Source organism: Aptenodytes patagonicus, chromosome 2, assembly GCF_965638725.1.
Source record: "Aptenodytes patagonicus chromosome 2, bAptPat1.pri.cur, whole genome shotgun sequence".
Taxonomy (NCBI): Eukaryota; Metazoa; Chordata; class Aves; order Sphenisciformes; family Spheniscidae; genus Aptenodytes; species Aptenodytes patagonicus.
The window spans coordinates 103,669,441-103,690,342 of NC_134950.1; the positions used below are offsets into that span (position 1 = coordinate 103,669,441).

At 41.3% G+C, this 20,902-nt stretch overlaps 1 pseudogene; it reads left to right on the plus strand.

The window, feature by feature from the left end:
* Window positions 1-988: 988 nt before the first annotated feature.
* Window positions 989-1,161, plus strand: LOC143157568 (U2 spliceosomal RNA; annotated as a pseudogene).
* The last annotated feature ends 19,741 nt before the right edge of the window (window positions 1,162-20,902 follow it).

Below are 20,902 nucleotides of genomic sequence, written 5' to 3' on the forward strand. Positions count from 1 at the left end.
GTGGCTCCCAACATCATTGGTGTGTAGTAAAGACACCTCAGATCTCTCTGGCATCCTGTCTTTGCTGGCCACTTGTTTCAGCCTAGAATATAGGAGCATTTGTGAGTATATGAATGAAAGAGTTCCTGCATTTTATTGCTTTGACCCATGGTGTTAGGATATGTATAATATTTCACCAAGCAGTTACTCAAAATTATAGGGTTGTTTAAATCATTCTTCCAAAAAGGATGTGGTACGTTCGTTGAGCCTCTTCACTTTGTTCAGGAACCTAGAATGGCCGAATTTACCATCATTCAGTAAGGAAAGGGGATGAAAGAAACTGCCTTCAGACTGAAAATAACAGAAGGATATTTCTGTGGGTTCCAGTTTGAAGGATGCAGCAATATGTTATAGATAGAGCATAGGACAAGCAGTTGAAGGCATGCTTTTCTTTCCTCCACAAATATCACAGACTTTGGATGAGGCACTTATTTTTCTCTGATTCAAACTTCTTAGTTATAAAATCAGATTGATACAATACAAATCTCATGCAGATGTCAAAGGGCCCAATATATTCATATTTTGATCTAAGGAGAGTAAGGTTGAAGGAGCTCTGGAAGAGCTGTGTTTATAACAATCAAGAGAGATTCATTGAGGGAATGGGAGGGTGTGTTGCGATGTTGTAGAACTAAGGAAAAATAAGGAAAAGAAGCAAAATAGATGAGTAGTTAGGACGGAAACAAAATTTAGCAAATCAAGAAAGGAATTATCAAAAGATAAAATACAATCTTACACACTTTTAAATGTAGGGAAAAACATGAAGGCACGTATTTCTTCCACTCATTCATGTCTCACACTGGTAATGATGTTAGTATAGAATGGTGGCTTGTTTGTGTTGTGAAGTCCTTGCTTTTCTCCACAGAGACACAGACAGGGCATGGAATAGCACCATAATGAGACCGCAGGAACTGCCATGCTTGCTTACGCTAACTTGCTGGCTTGTCTCCACATCCCTTCTCGGCCTTTTAGCTAAGATCAAGTGTAGTATCCATTCTCGTCAATTTTATGCCACACATCTTCAGTATGAGGACGTGATGTTAAATGAGTGTGGGAAGTGGGAGGTGAAACTTGGAGCTTGCTCTATGCCTTGACCTAGCAAGGCAGTGCCCTAGGGAATAGGACTGGGTGACAGGAGGGGTGGACAGTAGTGAGTGCTGAGAGAAAAGTGTATAAGCAAGGCACGTATGCAGCAATATTTCACAATAATATTTTCCCAGCCTACAATGACTTGTGGTTCAAAGACTTTCTGAGCCAAAGCGGGTCTTTGTGTAAATTCTTTTCCATTAATTTTCCTGATTTTTCTGAGCCAGGTAAATTTTAACATTCTGCAGCAAGGAGGGTGCAGCAACCGTCTTGACACACTGTGTGAAGAAGCATCCCCTTCTCTTGGCTTTGAAACTTCGATCTGCCTTTTCCATTGATGCTCCCCTAGTTCTTTTTTTGAAAGACATAGAATAACCCTTCTTTCATTCACCTTCTTTTTGGGCCACTTATGATTTTAAAGATCTGTGTCATGTCTCTTTAAAAAGTTGTAAATTATGGTTACAATATGAATACAGTTAATTTAGTTTAATGGCAGGCTGTGTAAGAAAAAAGCTAGCAGGAAGTTAAAACAATGATACATCCTTCAACAGACATCTCAGTGTGATTAAGAGACAATACAGGAGCTATTAACTGTCAGGCTGCAATGAAGTTAAACAGCTTGTTTTGTTTTTCTGGAAAGCAGAAGGACTATAAAGAATTTAAAATGTCTTTCAGATCAGGGCAAAGAAGTTGCTAAGAAGCTATTTCCTCATGTAAAACCCTTACTGAAAGGTCTGAGGAGCCTGAACCTCCTGAACTCTTTTCATAGGGAATAAGTAGAAGGGTTGTGTAGGGAGACCATTTATAGCTCTAAAACTCTTTTTTTCTTTGAAGTTTTGTCCTGTTCTTACAATTCAGACAGACAATACCGTGGTACTTGCTCTTTGTTAGAAGAACAGAGGGAAGAAACAGAAGTACTGAACCCTGTCAGACCCACATGGGTAAACCCTGTTGACATCTAGGGCATTGTAACCCATGCCAGAGCCTAAGCAGAGAACAACTTGGAAGTTCCCAGGAGAACTGGTGAAGATTCAGGTTTTGTCAGTTGAGAAGATGCAATGAGGACACTATGGAGAGCATGGGTGTTTGGGTAGCCTTCCAGGCATTGTTTTCATTTTCATATATTTTTAATGATTTCCGTTTTTTGCCTCCAGGATAGATATGGTTTAGGGAACTCGTAGAAGCATGCAGCACCTTTCAGAAACCCCAGCCTACATTTCTTTAGAGTTTAATACCTTTGTTGGCATTGATATTTTTTTATTAAATGATATTTTGGGGTTTTTACTTGTCTACATGCTCTGGCACTGCTTGAGCTGAAGAAACTTCAGTTTCTGTAATCCTGACTTTTTGTGTATAAATGCTATTTTCTGTTTTATCCAGAGGTGTTAAAGCAAGATGTGGCTGACTAGCTGCAGGTACTTTTCAACACTAGTGTCTCCTAACTAATCTTGAGACTGGTGTCAGTATTGAATTTGCAGATGTTTAACTGTGGGTCCCAAAGGTTGTGTTCCTGGCTGTAGAAGTGTCCTGTATCTATTAGAGCACAGGATTGTGAGCAGAAAATTCAAGCTCCACTTCAAGGGTGTCTCACTGACTTGCTTAGTGTTCTTTTGCTGAGGATATGAAGTGGTTTTAGCCTCCATGAAACAAGTACATTTAGTTTCTTACATCAGTGTGGCCCAGCGTGCTATTTGGAAACTCAGTAAGATTCATCAATGAAAGAAATTTCTGAACGACACCTTCAGTAGTAAAGTTGGTGCTTAAAAATTTCTCAATAGAGTGAGTATACTAAATGTTGTTGTAGTTCTTATTTTATCTAGGTTGTCCCCCAACCAAAGGAACTCAGCTAAATCCATCAACTATTTCTTCACATGCAGCGAAATATTGCTGCTGTGGAGAAGTCATCATCATCTGTGGAGGTGATGCCCAGCTTTTGCTGTGCTCTGAAGTGCTGTACCAATGCTTTTTGTTCCCCCTCCTCCTGCCTCTGCTTTGAGCCCTGTGAAGAAATTACCTAGGGAGCTGCTGAAACATCTGCCTTTGTAAATTCAGGCCTGGAGTCCTCAATCTTAATTTCTTCAATTACTGCAACCAGCAGTGGCCAAATGTACCCATAGCTCCATAGATGGCAGCAGCCACAGATACCACGTGGGGTCACTGACCCAGGGACTCCTGCCTTTATTGCATGTTCATGAGGAGGTGCCCCTCACCCTCTTCTGTCACATAACCCCAGCCCCTTAAAATTGGTCCCAGCCAATGTATTTGCCCCACGCAAATAAGGGGACCTTAACCTCATACTCCCATCTACCTCTCCCATCCCTGCAAACTGTCACAGTCACATCCCTTCACTAACATTTTGTTGTTCAAAAACACAGATTAAGCCCATGTTCACTTTGTGTCAAAATATATTTGCAGATGCTTGATAAAAGTCTGTAGCCATGATACTGTTCTCTCTGTATTGCAACTACTTACGTGTAAGATGCCCGTGTGTGAGTATTGCAAAACATTTGACTTAGAGATGATGGAGATCGTTAGCCACTGCTTCCAGCAGTAATTGAGGAAGGCAGGCTTGGGAGCCTTGGCAGAGCACTTGTCACTAAACCTGCACTTCCTTCCTCACCCAGCTTCCCGCTGAGCTCCCAAGAGCATTTCTGATCTGGGCAACGATTGAGTTAGTGCACTGGTTATTGACTCAAACGTCTGCCTTTTAGTCTTGGTTGAAACTCCAAGTATTTCCAAGCTGTGGTATGCTGGTTGCTCGTGGCACACACGCGTGTTCAAAATGTTACCTGACTGGAGAAGAGATTGATGCTCCCTTCCCAGTGGTGGTCCCTGCTGCTGCAGGAACTGTCACAGGGAAAAAATGCGCAGGTCTGTGCCTTTTAGTATCTTATGGGCAGAGCCATCTCTTGTAAAGCCTTGCTTTGGCCATTTTCCAACTGACAGAGGCTAGAAAACAGTCTGGCAGCAGCTTCCAGGAGTCTTTCATGTCCAACAGACCAGGCCAGGTGGACCGTTTCACTCAGGAGTTCATCTGTTTTGCCAGCCAACTTCTTTTCTATGCTTAATGACTTTTGCAGCACATTCTGGGCAGCTCCAGTTAATCTCATCTTTTCATCCTCCTGTGATCTCACTCAGTTTCCTGGAGAATGAAGTGTGAAGGTGCAGTTGGCCTCTTCTGTACTCCAAACCCTCAGGCTGCCAGTGCTGGAAAGGGGAGCACATGGTAGCGCTACAGCTTATGCCTAATTCTTGAGTGGCTCCATGACCGGAGAAGTACCTGTCCTTGGAGAGATGAGTCCTCCATTGGAGAAATCCTGAGAGCATTGATATTTCAATGCAAATTTTAAATTATAAACTCTGGCCTGAATATACTAAAACACTCATACAGTTACATGCTGAATTTATGCAGGATTTTTTTAGAAAAGAATGTGGAAAACCATGCAAATATTCCTAGAGAATAAATGGGCAATTACTATATTTCTTATGTAAATAGGATGTAGAATGTACAGATGGCTGGTTTAGTGTCTACCGCTCTATTGGCATATGCAGATAGCTGCTTCATGTACGTATTTGTAACAGTAACTGAGTATTAAAATTGAACAGTCATGTAGCACTCTGTATGTTTTCCCTCATTTTAAAAAATCTGGCCTGCTTTATTTAGGCAATGTATTACTATTCTTTTTGGAACATCTGTACAATATTTACCGAATTCATAAGTCAAAATAGGTATTCAGTTTTCACAAATTGAAGCACACTTACCATTTCTGTGGTCTCATCTTGTTTGCATTTAATAGAAAATTCACGAGTTGAATAATAAATTTTGAGAGAGAAAAGCATTTCACAAAAGAAATTCATAAAGATGTCTTAACACAGAGAGGTTACATCAGATGCAAAAGTCCTCAATATGCTGGAATAATTACAAACTCCTTTTAATAAAATTTATTAATGGGATTTTTCAGATGTGGCTTAGGATACTCACACGGAGCATTTAATAAGCTAAAGTCTATAAACACTCCGTCTAGGGACTGGAATAATTATTTGGACCATCTTTAAAAGTTCTGCCATTTATTCAATAGTCTATAATGGGCTTTATGAGCTGTAGGAGTTCATTATGCAAATACCTATTTAAGATTTGTATGGACCACAATTAAAAACATAGCTGGAGAAAATGTGTTGGTTTGTACATGCCCAGTAGGCAGGCTCCAAAGTGAAGTATCTCCACTGCTTCAAATTATTTTAGTACCAAACTAACTTAAGAAAATTACATTTTCACTATGAATACCTGTGTTGCCTTACTTTCCCTCTCTTATTTTATTTCCAAGCCTAACGGTTAAGGTCTACCATTGAATCAGGACAAAGAATGAGACATGCTTTTACTATTGCATGTCATTTTTAAGGCATGTTCTTCTGAGACCTTTTTTTGCCAGCATCTTCAGTAGGGTTATATCTTCGAATCTACCTATGTGTATAAACTTAAAATGGCCAAATTTCACAAGAGATTTTAAAGAGAGTAACTTGTCAAACCTGGGGTGTCAATGAATGATCTCCTTCTTGAAACCTTAGGAAACTGAACTTGTGGCAAGGGTTAACTCTGCAGATGCCAGCAAAGATGTTAACAAATACTTGCCTTCATTCTTCCTTTTGTCCACAATTGCAGCATTTCATTTGTCTGGAGTATGATCGGATCAAAAGAGGAGTACAAAGGAGCGCTGTCCCCTTCCACTGTTTTTAGGGAAGCTGAGTGTACTGAGTCTCCTCTGACATTGACCATAAAAGACTTAAGGCTTTCCCTGCCTTGCATTTGCCATCAGTGGGGGAGGCATTTTCTGTCACATGTGAGGTGCAAATAAAGGCCGTAAGAGTCGCTTCAGGACACTAATATATAAAATCTTCACCCCACAGAGTTATCATTCTAGTGTTAAGTTGCAAATGAAGTGGAAAATCTTCTGTGATAACAAGACATAATAGTGAAGCAATTGGATTGGGGGCTTTGTGCCCTATTTTTTGTCTCTTATGAGAAATCATTACTTGTATGAAATGGAGAATATTTTCTTCTCTTTCGTGGCAGTGGTATGAATTTTATTTTACAGAGATTATGGTTATTGCATTAAACTTGTTCATGTTCTTACCTAAAAACATTAGCAATAATATTACAGGTGACGTGTTGTTTTGTACTCTTTATCTGTAGATCCCACAACAATATGAGATGAAATTACCCTTGCGCTGGAAACTAATAGCATATTTTGTGTCTCCTCCCCTAATGTTGCCAGATTGTATTAATCATAAATGTCAATGAAGTCTCCAGACGACTTTCTGGCTTTCGACAAAAGGCCTTCATCTCAGCCTCTTAAATTCCAAGGTCAAGGGGAATGTAACATTCAGAATAATTATTAGCATTGTTTTACCTTGACATTTCAGCCCTGCTTGCAGTTTAGCATTCCAACCAGGCAGTGAAGACAAATGTCATCTTTCGACTCACTGGAGGGAATTGCCCCAATTAAACCTGACTTTAAGGGTATCTAAAGCCCTGTATTAATGTGCTGTCCTGTTTTTCAGCAAGAAATACTTCATGAAGGAGAGAAACTTTCATTAAAAGCATTCAAGATTTACTGTGACAAGAACAAGCAATTTTTGAATTGCAGTTTCCCCCCTAGGCTAGGATAATAATCAGTGCTTCTCATTTTCAGAGGAGTCAGTGGTTGCGCTGCCCTAAAGATTCTTTCGCCTTTTGTTTCAGCTAAAAGGTCAGAGTTATAATTTTGTCTCATCATGAACTATTAGTGGCACCTTGTCAAAGCCTTGTTACTTGTCCAGGATCTTGCGCCCATCCTTTGTACATACCTGTATTTACTTAATTTTTTTAACATCATATCAGGTAACAGGGACAGAATACGTTGTTTGTTGGGGTTTTTCCAGCAAAGAAAAATGTTTTCACCAAAGCGCAGATGAAAAGAAGACACAACCAATGCTCCACACACAACCCCACAGCTATTTGACCTTGACTGGATGGAGAGCTGGCAGTCTGGTTCAATCAAACAATTTTACTTATTAACTTCCTGCAAACTTTTGATGACCCTTGAGATTCTGGAAGTCTGTTTTGATAATGAGGTAAATAACTGTATAAACGTCATTCACTGTAAATTGGTCAGAAAGCAGGTGTGTACAAACGACAGACACCAGTTAGTCTTCGGACGGTGGGCTTTTTTGGTACAGTACGGAGAATAAATCAAGTTCCTGTGATGAGCAGCATTTATTCCAATAGTGCTGTTCCCATTCGATTGGTGGCAAAGCTTTGCTGTAGAGAAAAAAATGGAGCTGCACTGCAAAAGGATATACAAGACTGCATAACTTTAGCTACCTGTTCTTATTAGTTGTTTTTCCTGCTACACTATGCCTTTTTGTGAAACCTTGAAGATAAAATTGTTTTGCATGTTTTGGGCTGTAAGTCATGGCTACTCTCCAGCTGATAGCAAATTGCTATTTGCATCTGTTATGGTTGTATGCCCAGTGTGTGATTTTACACAACTGCTGTGACCTGTACTGTTTCAATGGAAGTGAAATTTATTGACTTCTAGTTAAATTTGACTTTGGGACTTCACCTAACTGGAAAGTAAATTGATTGATGCTGACACTCCTTTTCTTCTAACCTCTAGCTCCATGCAGATTCATACTTGAAATGCTTTTGTCTCCAGCACAAACATGCTCTTTCTCTTATTCTTTCTTTATTTTTAACTAGGAATCCTGCATAAATATCACATGAACATATAGTTCACTGCATAGATGGGTAATGATCTGCAATGTTTTTCCCCCAGAATTTTCAAGCAAATTTGACATTGCTTTCTACTTAAATGCTGTAAATTTTGACATGGCTTATAGTTAAAAGTCTAATCGTACACAAATGTCAGAACACTTTCTATGAAAAGTTGGTTAAGCAATGCACCTCTGTAATCTATTGCGGAAGTCCACAGGAGTCTCGAGTCCCTTTCCAATTTCCATTTCCTTCCCTGCTTCCTCCTATTAGATATTTACTAAGGATAGCTGACTGATCTTTAGTGAGTTTATGGCCAACAGTTCCTGACCCGTTTTTAGTTAGCTTTCATTGACCTAAGCAGCGCAGTGATTAATTGTGCTGATAAGAGAAGTGGAAGCTTCTTTCCTCCTGCCTGTCAATCTTAACAAAAGCAGTGAATCTGAAGAACATGGCAGAGAGGGAGAATTGATACTGAACCCTGTGGAAATGATCCTGTGCTGTCTTAACTAAGGATCTGGCCCGTTTTGTGAAATAGAGTTAAATTTATTCACTTATTACTTCATTACAAAGGTGCTGCAGTAAAGTACACACGTTGCATACATATATACATTTAAGGATATAAAAGAAGCTGTTGCTGGTCTTTTACACCGTAAATTTTACTGGGTACTATCTGCTGTTGAAAGAGGGTGTAAAAAGCATTCCACTGAACATCTATATTTTTCCTTTTTTTCCCCCTTCCCCTATGCTTAAAATGTGCTTTTTAATTTTGTAACAATGTTTTCCCAGCTATCTGAATGTCTCATTAGTGCTCATCTACCAGATGGGACCCTGGAGAGTGGGAAAGAGAGATTCAGAAGAGCTAGCTGTAACCCAGCAAAGCAAGGTTTTCTAGATCCCCTGTCGTCCAGCTGTTTTGTATAACCTTTTGGGGAGGGCTGTCTCCTGGGGTTTCCTCTGTATTCCTTCAGGATTACCTGACTTTTCTCATACTAGCATTTTTCTTCTATGTCTCCAGCAAGCATGTTTCCGAGACTGGTGGTTTGGAGGGCTGAGAACACAAATCTATCACTTTCCAGCGTGCTCTATTATTGTTGCACAAGCAGTGCATGTTCTTTCCTAGCAATGCACTGCAACCCACAAATTCACCTTTTCAGGAGACCATGCTCTGGTGCCATTTCTAATTTAATTAGTTCTTTGTACAGTCCCACTTCTAAGCCCTTGGAACCTAAAGCTTGGGAGATAATTATTTCCATCCCTGAAGAGGGGTCTTTCAAAATCCCCTCGCATCTTGTGGGTTAAGTCTTTAATGTTTCAGCTGGAGATTGGTAAGCATGAGAACAGAAGCTGAATGGAATGCATTGTGTTCAGTGCCCATCCATTTTAAATAATTTTCCTTTTGGCCCTAAACTTCCTTTTTTTTATATAAAAATCATCTTTGGAGTTTCCAGTGAAGAGGAACTAGAGATTATTTTTCCCCCTCTCAACTGTAATAAATACAGAAGGAGTGACTGGCTGATAATGGATCTGCAGCAACACAATTCCAAGGCCCTTATTGTCTGTGTTTTTCATTAAGTGATGTATGTCTTCACAGTAATATAGAAATGCTAACAAAGGAGTGCTGTTAAGTGTGGAGGAGCAAATAGATTCAAAACTATTTTTGGAGTCAAATAAATTTTCTTGAAACATAACAAATAAAAAAATACTCCATGCTGACAAGAAGTCCTAAAAAATGAGTCTGTTGAGGTAATTTATATGTGTGTACACATACAGACAGGTATTCTGGTCTGGCTTTTCAGTTTGAGACTGTTATAAAAGTGATTGAAAACAAAGGGAGTTGTTTGGGAGCACCGCTTCAGTGAATCAAAACTATTAGGGATTTTACTGTTGTGAAAACAGGGTTTATTTAATAGGCCTCTCCAAAGTTTTTTTTTCCGCTGCCTCCAAGCCAGAGTGGACACTGGCATGTGAGATGACTGCAGGCTGTGAATTTTCAAAGAGGTTTAAAGTAACAAGACCACCCCAGTTGCTCTGCTAATGCTGCTGCTGCTGCTGCTGCCCTTAGAAAGAATTCTGTAAGTGTTTGAATTGCAGAGGCAGCAAAGTAATTGAGGAGACTTGTTCAGGAAGCAACTTATGAACATTTCCTTACCCGAGAGCTCTTTGGTCAAGAACATGAAAGCAAACGTAGCTGAAAGAAACCTAGTAAAAACCTTAATGTAAGAGCATCGATTTTCTGATTTGTGTTTTTCTGTTGTTTTTTTTCTTCTTCTTCTATTTTAATATATCCTCTGTGCTTTTTCTACTAAATTACAGTATTCCACCCATTGCCTAAGAAGTTTAAAAAAAAACAATTGAGCAATTAAACAGGTTTCCAGCAGCTTTGGTTACAAAGCCATTGGGCTGCATGGAGAATATGCTGGCAACAAAAAACTGATATAATTTAATGAGGTGTAACTGAGTAATTTGGGGCATCCAGCAGGTTTTTGCTATAAGGGGCTACATCAGAAGGCCTCTTTAATAAGTATCCTGTGATTGGCTTTTGGAGTTGTCCTCACAGAGCAGTTATGAAATGCGTTGTGCTGGTGCTGTTCTATGGGCACTGAGCTCCTGCTTTTCACCCATTTAATTAATTAGAGAAAAAAAGAGCCAGAGGATAAGTGACTCTAAGGTCTCATACTTTCTTTTCACATTGTATTATTTACAAAGAACTTGAACAGGGAGAAAGTGACCTTGCTTGTAATTGTAACATTCCTTATTTTTTATTTAATATGAGCAAAAATCTTTTGTCCTTTACATTCACATACTCTTAGAGTTATGGGTAGTGAGTTGCTTTAGATTTGGATCTTTCTGTAAGGAAGGTTGTGTCCATCTTCCATTGCAGAAATGGTCATCAAGTTTCCTGAACTCCTGTCTCATTACAGTAATAGCGCTATTTCAAGAAAAGTTAGTGTTGTGTGCTTCGTGACGCTGTTTATGTACTCTATCTATGGGTCTGAAAACATCTGTGATGCAATTATTAAAAAGACAGTAATGGACACTAGACTGAAAACCACAAAAAAGAACATTTTTGCCCTTTTATTTTTCAAAGACTGAATTGAAATGCATCAATGCATATAATAGCCATTTCTCTAGCGTGAACTGCCATGAGGTCCATTTTTCACATGTCAGTGGTATGTGAGTCCATAATGCCCTGGCTCCGAGCAAGCCTTCCCTGCTTTTGGAGGGCCAGATGTTTGGAAGAGTCCTTCCTAGAAAGCAAGTCCGCTTGATCAAACCTGCTGGGGTCTCTCTCAGGGAGAGACCTCTCCCAGGAAAATGCCACTGTAGAAGAAATGATACAATAATTGGCTTAGTTTAAGAATATTACCTTTAAAAATCAATTGCTTGTACTAATATGGAAATATATTTGGGAGAGTTTGTAGGTGGGGTTTTTTTTCTCTAATAGCTTTGGACAATCTTGCCTCAGTTGGCAAGATGACAGAGAGCTGTGGAGATGCTGCAAGTGCAGTGCTGCAGCCTAAGCAACAGGCAGGTACTTTGGAGCGGTCCCCGAGATGCCCACTGCCCCTTGGAGCGCTGCTTGCGAGTGGCCTGCAGCTCAGCGCCCACATCCACTGCCCTCCCAGGCAAGCTGCTGGGCTCGGCTGCTCTCTCCACCAGCTGAGGAGGAGCGAGGCAGGAGCGAGGCAGCAATGAGGGCATTTCTGCCTTAGGGAAGTGTGAAATACGAGCTTAAATGTATGGTGCCTATTACTGGCAGTTGGTATAGAGAGAGAGAGTGTGTGTGTGTGTGTGTGTGAGGATAGGGAAGGGGTGTACTGGAAGCTTCCTGTGTCCCATGTTTTTAACCCCTGCCAGAGGGTGCCTGTCATTGAAAAAGGTGCTGCTTCTCCCTGGAAATCTTGAAGTGGGTAGGAGAGAAGAGAGGGTAGGCCTCTTACAACTGAAATTGCTGCAGTGAGCAAAGATGGCACTTCCAAAATATCAGAAACTGTTGAAACACGTCATGCTGACCAGCAGGTAGCTAATGGGAGTGCTCTCCACAAAATGCTAGTTTTTAGCCCTGGTAATACAACATCAGTTTGATCAGTTTGATACAAAAATATGTTCCACTTCCAAAATGTGCCCAGTAGTTTGAGTCAGTATGGTACCATGACTTCTTCATCAGTTCACTAATATTTGAGGTGTTTTGTTTCTAAAATTGACACTCTTGGCTTTTGATAATTTTTTTTTTTTTACTGCTGTGTTTCAACCTGATTGCCTTCCAAGCCCTGACTGTTTTGTAAATAATTCTTACTGCTACTTTACAGAGAAGCTCCATAGGTAGTTTTCCATCATATTCATGAAGATCGCAAGAAGAAATCTGTTTCCTTAACTTAACCTTAATGACTGAACCTTAAAAGAAATATGTTAATCAACACCCAGTTGCTTCAATATTTATGCTGAAATGATATCTTGTGACTGGAACTCCTTTTAGATAAGCGTGATTAATAATCCATTAACTTAATGTGTTGGAGGATGAAAGTAGATCTGGTACTTTTGACAGTGTACTCAAAACACCACCTCGTATAAACCAAGACTGAATGAGAGTTTAGGTGGCTATGTCTCGTCACCTGTGAGCAGTCATTTTTAAAAAGCATTGTATTTCAATCAGATAGTAAAACAATAAAGATCTACATCTGCTTGCGTACATAGGCCATTGTGGAAACTGTGCTGGAAAGTTGCTTGGAGGTTAGCCTGATGATGTCTGGTTGCTTGTTTGATTTTGAGAGAGATTTTTTCCAGGTGTAGATGCTCAAGTTATGTACAGATACAAATGCAGTTATAGGCATTGTAGTCAGGCAGTTGCAATTATACACACAGAGTAGCTAGGGAATATGTTTTGCATGGGCAGCTACTTGAAATGTTTTGCAAGTGCTTCTTAGGCACCTCTGGAAAAAAAAAGCTAACAGAAAAACAGAAGTCTGGCATTGCTCACTCTAAGAGCTGAAAGCCTGGGGTTGGAGCCAAAGGTCTAAAATAGAAGTGGGCAACATATCAGTCTTTTTTTGGTGATTAATATAAAGCCTCTGTTAGAGTTCCTAACTCAGATCAGTCCTAAATATAATAGCAGGTGAGCTAGGAAACAGTGGAGAGAAACTTGTGAGAGAAAGAGCAAATGAGCTGCATTTTTCTTCGTAAGCTCTATCGGAGAACTGACTCACTGACTAAAACTGGTTAAACCAGGATGCTCAAGCCTTCAGGAGTTAGATGCCTTTACAGGCATCTGTTTAAGGAAAACCCACACCTTTCATTTAAAAAGAATGCCATTCTACATTAATGGGCCAAGTTGTCTTATCCAGAAAACTTTGATCAAAAACTTTGGTGGTTCTTCAAAGCTGATCCTAACCACTGTGGGTGGAAAGCCAAAGTGAAAAGTATGTGAAGGTTTTTCATACCTCCTGTTTTCCTTTTAGTTGGAAATGCCAGAAGAGGGGCTTTCTCATTTCCTGTGTGGTTGTTTCCCCTGTTTCTTATCATACTTAGAGTCCTTGGTGAAAAGGGGATTGTGGTTCATGATTGTGAAACCTCTTTGTTGTTGAGAGAGCAATGTTACATGAGCAAAAGGGTGTGCTAAGAAGTAGGTGATATTATTACTATTCTTTCTGTTTTTTTCCACCACTAGCATAAACTTGGGCTTAGCAGTGAGAAGTACTGAGGCTGTAGTCTTTAGTACAAGTGCCCTCATCTCATCTATACTTAATGGAAGTTAATGATGCTCAGCATCTCGCAGGACTTGCCTTCATACCCTGGTTTAAAGGAGGGGTTAAGTAGGTGACAGGAGTGCTTTCTGCTGTCTTTTTCATAAATGTCATATTTTCCATCCCCCTGCCTCAGAGACAAACTAATTTGGGAAGAGTCCTGAGTGGTAATAAAGAGAGGCAAAACTGTACCTGGTCGAGCCTCCCTCTGTAAAGTCAAGGAAAGCACTGTTGGCATGTGAAGTCAGTCAACTGAAGGGGGAGTTTAAGTGCTCTCCACTCATCTGAAACTGTCTCGGAGTTTTATGAAACTCCACAAAGGCAGTTGTAAGATTGTAGTGGGTGGGAAGACCCAAGAAACTGGGTGGAGTGGTGAGAAAATTTTAAGAATAGCTGGCAATTAATCTTAGCTCCTGGGACTTAGGGACTTTCCAATGCTGGCAGGTCTCAGTATGTGTGTTGTTATTCAGGCTACACGCCAAGAATATTTAATGCTGACTGCCGAGTGTGTTGGAGAAAAGTCATTGTGCAGGCACTGTCACTCAAAGGAAATACGCCACACCATAATCATTGGTTCAACAGTCATTTTACAGACAATGAACACTGACATTTGGATAGCAAATGGAACGAACAGTAAAAAAAGGTGGGTAGGTGGGGAAACCTTTGTCTTTTTGGTAGTTAAGACCATTAAATCTGTTAGCATACATTGTCTGTGCATGGGTCCTGAGATGCTGTTGCAGTTGTGATGACAGTGCTGCGAGAGGGTGTTATGGCACACGGGGAAAAACTGATTGTTGAATAACAATGGCCCTTTGTGATGAAAAAACACAGTCTCTGTCCTGAAAAAATGAACTTTAAAATACAGCATAAAGCAGCAAAACCAGAGAAAAATGAATAAAGGGTGGCAGAAAAGAGGAAAACTTAGTTTGGGTGTAATACAGAGATGTGAGTTGCCCTGCAGATTTCAACTGAGCCTGGACTTCAGACCTTATTCTGAACGCTACCTGTTAATTGTGACAGGCTGGGATGTGCCACTCCCACTGCAATACGTCAGTGAGTGTTTATGGAATAAACATATTTAGAGAGCTGGGCTGAGTGGGGAGACTGACTGAGCAAATGAAGTGGCAGGGGTCTCTTCCTGAACTGAGTCGAGCGAAGATGCACGGCTATGGGAAGTGTGTGTACGTGGCCACGCTGCTCCTTTAGGTCACACCATGCCTGCTTGTTGCCCCATGTTTGTCCATTCGAAGAGCTACCGAGGCACCCTGGCAGCACCCAGGGCCACCCACGCTGTATGCTGCATGGGGTGCCCCTGACACTAGGCAGTGATGCTGGTGCTCCCTGGTACCTTGCCCACACCATGTGCATGCTGCACACACCGCATCCTGCCTGTCACCCTTCAGCCATGCCAGCGTGCTGAGGCAGCTCCGCGCAAAGGGGAAGAAGCAAGAGACAGGCAGAAAGGCAAACACACCACAGCGAGTGGCAGCCTCTCAGTGGTTGCTGCAGGGCCAGTCAGCCGCCTTATCTTTGGGACTTGACTTGATAACCCTGGCGCCAGTGCCGGTCTCTTGCAGATTATCAGCTAGTCACTGCCTTAGATGTGCAGGACAGGATCACTGCCACACTTTGTCACGGTCCTTGAGGGAATACACAGTGCTCCAGGGCACTTTGAGAATGGCCTCAATTATTAATAACCATTATGATTTTTTTTTTCTGTCAGATTCCAAAGTCTTGCTGATCATCATGGATTATTCATACACCCTAGTGCTGATTGTACGAGCTCTGTATCATCAGCCCGCCAGCGTCTACCTTTCTGGCTGGCATCCTTTTTCCCGTGCCATACCGCCTGCTACACCACAGGTGTAGCGATCTGTCTGATCAACAGATGTGTTCCCTGTTCCCCCCATTGTGGATGCAGCCATAGTCTAGTGACTTCAGAAAGTTTGACCGTGTCCTTAGTTTGTTCAAGATGTGTTTGTGGTAAAGGATAGGTAAAGGAATTAAAGGATGTGGCGGGCTCAACTTTGGTGGCTCAAGGTTGTGGCCCATGGTGGTGGTAGTGGTATTAATGGTGTTTTTCACCCCATCCTTTCTGATGTTCAAGACATCATTCTCCTCATCCAACTGGTGATGAGGTTCCCCCCCCTGCTTATCAATGATAGCTTGATGCTCGTCCATCAGCATCATGGCTTCCTTCCCAAAGACAACATGAGACATCTTGTTCTGAAGGCAGGATCACCTCCAGCTTGGAGAATTACCATTCCTGGTCTTGTGAAAGCTATCTTTTTTTATCCGTCATTGGAATCCAGCCTGTATGTATTCATTTGACAGCTTTTCCCTCCCAAAGAGATCCTATTTCTGCCTGAAAAATACCGCCAAACTAGAACTGGTTGGGAGTTTTTCAGATGGATACATAGATGTGGCCATTGCAAGTTGCCTATCTGAAACTGCAGTCCTGTGCACACTGCATGGCTATGTTAACGCAGGCCTTGCCCCATTTCCAGTGTTCACCACACAAAGCTGACTCACAGGAGGCTCTGTGGGAGGCAGTCTCAAATTTGACTTGTCTGGAATGCCAGTTATGTGGAGCCTTCATGGAGGTCCCACAGGGGACAGGATGCTTCTGAGGTTTAATCTGTTGATGGAGCAGTGGAGGCCCCTCTATGTCTTTGTCACTGTGGGCGGATGGCATTGTGTCTCCTGGATGCCACCAGAGCACTCTGCAGAAGCAGCTGAGGAAACCAGTCCTAGCATGAATGACACGGGAGAAGCTTAGGTTAAAGAAAAGGAGCAAGCAACAGATTAAGAAGAGATTGGAGCAAGTGGTCTATGTGCAAAGCCTCCAAACTGAGATCTAGATACTGAACTGAGCAGGTGAAGTGAATAAGCAAAGAGGAGAAAGGTCACAGGTACTGAGAGTGGTAAGCATCTGTCTAAATAAGTCTGTTGTCCATTGGTTATTAAAAAAAAAAAAAAAAAAAAAGGAAGAAAGTTCTACCCTTCCTTTTGTTAATTGTCTTTTCTTCTGCCTCAATATGAATAAATGTATTCCCTGTTTTAAAATGTAGAATTACACTGCAGGGAAAAACAAGCATAAAACCCCTCCTGTGCTAGCACTGCCCACCTCTGATTAGCTAACTTTGCAGTGCAGGGCTGGACTGGGTAGAACGGTCCTGGGCCAGAGTCCTTGACTGGAGGAAAAGGAGTAAGTCCGCAAAGGGTCGAGGGTGCACTTTATGGATAATGTTAAACCAGTCTAAAGGCTTAGTGCCTTCAAAGAGGCTATTACCTTGCTACCTTCCCTTGCTTCCGCAGTGAGCCAGTGCAGGGAGTTACACTAGCAGGAAAGGACTCACCATTTGAAGATCTACGTCTCTTCAGAAGTTTGCTCAGCGCCAGGAGCAGGAAGTTGGAGTATTAGGCTGGGGAAGTGGGGCCCCTGCTTTAGGTGGTGGTCTGTTACTGGAAGAGCTAAACCTGCTGTGCACAACTGAACTGTCTCTTCGATGTCACTAAAACTCTCAAAGCAGCTTCCTGTAGGAACAGTGGAGGTGTAGTCACCCCCAGGTACCCATTACTCTGAGAGTTTTAGGTTTAAACCAGAGGGTTGGAGGCTTGTCTTCAAAGCCAAGGCCTGAAGCAGGGCATGTAACTTGGAGAGGAGAAGGGCTCCACAGGAAAGCTGGACACCAGGAGTTAAATGTGGTAAAAGAAGCATTTTTAATGTTAAAGTCCTTTTGTGGGTTTCACTGTGTTTACACATGGCTAATTTATAGCACTGGTTGTGAGATATAGATAGTTCCAAAACAACCATAAAAGCAGATAAAATAATTTATAGAGAATGTGTGTGTATATTACATTAAAAAAATAACCTAAGGGCTTCGTGGTATATAAAATGTTAATTGAGCGCTTGTATAAAACTGGCATCTGGTGTCATCAGCGAGACAAGATTATAGACAGTGATGAGACAGTGATGTTACTAATGCTACTGACATGCAAGAAGAAGCAGCAGGAATTCTTCCCTTTTGTGTCATCAAAATCTAAGCACATGGTTAAAGCCAGGGGAGAGCGTATGACAGGGGAGAGCACAAGAGAATGGTGATTTTCTGTAATATTTACTATGTTGAGTGTTTCCCTTTTATTTTTCTACAAAGAGGTTGGTTTGTTTAGCCTTGAGGCTGAAATTGGCTGTAATTTCCATGGACAGCAAATTTTGTGTGTGTGGTACAAGCGGTAATATTTTCCAAAAAATATGCTTGCCAGGCTTGTGAATACAAGAATTCAGAGGTGCTAATTTCTGGGACGTGTAGTGATAGTGTAAGTGGGATCAGTATTCAAAATTCGGTTAGAGTAAATATGGCATCACCCTGCAGCCCTTATGAGAAAACCCCAGGATTTCGTGTTATATGTACAGGCAGCCTAACGCTATCAGAAGAGATTCCTCAAGCGCACACAGTAGGTAGGACTCAACCTGAGCTTCAGGTATCTTTTAAATGAACTGTTGTTTCTGAGCCTTATGCGTGACCCCCCCAAGGATGTCTTCTGCTTTAAGTGCCTTGCTGTCTAGCAGTAAAGGAGGAGGGAGTAGTGTTGCTGAGGACAGGAGGTTAAGGAGTAACCTGATTGGGGAAGAAGCCAAACTAAACAAAGGTTTAGATCTATAGCTGAAAATAGTATAACTTACCATTTTCCTCTGCCAGTGGCTGACACACCACATTTTTGTTCTTTAAAACCACAGTGAACCATTCCCAAAAAAGGAAGTGTAACCTCTGTTTTCTACACTTCTGTCCTTCCCCTCATCTGGGGAAAACCTTTTCTTGCTGTATTTCTCATGATACATTTGACTGGAGGGTTTCTTCACAGCGTTTCTGCTGGGGGCTGTTTGTTTTATCTTGCATTTTGCAGTAGATAACAGACCTGTATGCTGCATAGATTAGAGTTGGCAAATTTTGCCACTGATTTCTTTAGGTACAGATAAAATGCCTTAGTCTCCCCCTCATGTCTATACTTAAAGAAAAATTTTAAAATGTCTGTTAAAGGGAGTGCTGAGTGATTTCTGTGTTTCCTTTGGTTCTCAGCTGGCCACGTGTGCACGGTAATGAGACACACTAATATTAATAGTGGAATTTGGAGTGGAGCAGAGGCCAGCCTAATAAATCTGCTGTTAGTTCAGGCTCTGCGGTGATGTTGCTGCACCTGGGGGGAGGAAGGGCAGAAGCTGGGCGTTGGGCCTGAGGGACAGAAAAGGAAATCAGCCGTGGGCAGGCAGAGAGGCAGGACCTCAGTTGCTGAGGGCTGGAGGCCAAAAGCAGCTTCTGAAGGAGTGTTGGGGGCAGGAGGTTCAAAAAAACAGGCTGTGGAAATTTTGTTTCAGGAGGTGGCTGTACTGCAATGAGAGGATGAGTGATTTTGGAGTGAAAGGTTCTTTGTACCGAAGAGTAGATAACAGAGAATATATAAATAAATAAATAAATAAATAAATAAATAAATAAATAAATAAACGGTTGCCTTAATTTGGAAGCCTCTTCCAGGAAGACAACGCAATCCATTTTTCTTCTTCTAGTACAGCCAAGATTTTATGCTGACCAAGCTCTGACTTCAAAGCTGGCCCTTCTCTGAGCAGGGGCTGGGCCTGCTGGCCTTGGGAGGTCCCCCCAAACCTAAGTGTTCAGTAATTCCATGATTTTGAGCACCAAAAGTGAAATCTCTGCTCCATTCACCCCTGATGTCAGCGAAGCTGGAATCTTACCCTGAAAGAGTGCTGACTGTAGTAAGTCATGGCCAACAGAGGAAAAGCAATTTAGATGTGAAAGGCTCTCTGTGTTCCAGGTTTGAATTTGATGGATGTCAGCTACAGTAGCTTGTTTGCCATGTTAGAGCCATTGACCCCTGTGAAATAGATGGATGATGTATATACCTGCTTCCCACTGAACAGAAGTCCTTACCAAACAGCACTCATTTAGAAATTGGTTGGTAACTCACCAGCGGAGCCAAGGATTTGAGTTGTCACAGTGACACGATGGCCTCACCATTTGCTCGTATTTCTTCCTATAATGTGCAAGTCTAAAGAATGCTTTAAAGAGCTAGATTATCGCTGTTACGGATTTCACTCGCCTCCAGGCCAGGCAGGCGAACAGGCTGGAGCTAGCCATGTCTGTTTAGTGCATAATGAGAGAGGCTTGGTCTCAAGAACTGTAAGTCTGGTGCTGTCATGAGCATCAAACCCATACAAGTGTGAAAGAAAAAGGTTGCTGGAAGAGATCAGTCGTTCTCCAGAATGGCCACTGGCTTGGACTGAAAAACCTTATCAAAGGCAGAACATAGAAATCATTAGATGTGCAAAGCTACGGAACAGCTCTAAACATATGATGAATTAGAGACTTGGTGGATGCCAGAGTCTCTGAATCAAAGTTACTTGCAAACACTAAATTTCACTATCCCTCTCTCACTTAGTGGTTGTTGTTTTATTGTGCCTTCTGTAAGATGATCATGAGTTGTAGCTATCCAGAATAGTTTGTTTCCCTGAAGTTATTTAATTCCAATTATTTCTCCTCAATCACATTCAGAAGAGACTTTGTAGAGGGAGGACTAGCAAAACTCTGGAAAACAGATCTGAACAGCTGTACCTCATCACTTTGTGAAAGATTAAGAAGGGATGAAACCTCGGGCTTTTGGCTGAAGTTGGCCAAAGTAAATACAAAGTGGAATCTTTAGGGGTTACGATGAAACTAAAAGTAGCAAACAAGTAAAGCCATCAAATATATTCAAATCACAGGTTGCATGGGATATTTGCTTTTCCTAAGCTTGATTGGGTTAAGCCAGACCATCATCTTTTTTGGGCAAATAAGGTCCTTTGTTTCATCAGTAGTCCTGACATCAGTGGGATTATTTATATAAAAAATTATTCTTTCATGTGAGTGAAAGTATTACAATCTAGTCCTATGTTTGGATATTATATCCCCATTTATTTTTCTTGTCCATTTAGACTTGGAGCTCCCTGGAAAAGAATGACCTCTTCATATGTACAAAGTACAATTGGTTGTGATTTCTCCACAATGATATATCACTTATACTAAAGAGCTTAAATGTCAAAAGGAAACATTTTGACCTTCATAAGAATATTCATTTTTTTATAATTTCCTCTGAATTTAGACAAAATGGATACATTCCTATGAAATATTTTAATTGTGCCCAAATTAGTATTTCCCATTTGGCCAGCTCTACTCTAAAGAGACTTGGTGAATACAAAGTCACTGGGAATAAGCAGAACCGTGGGTCTGAT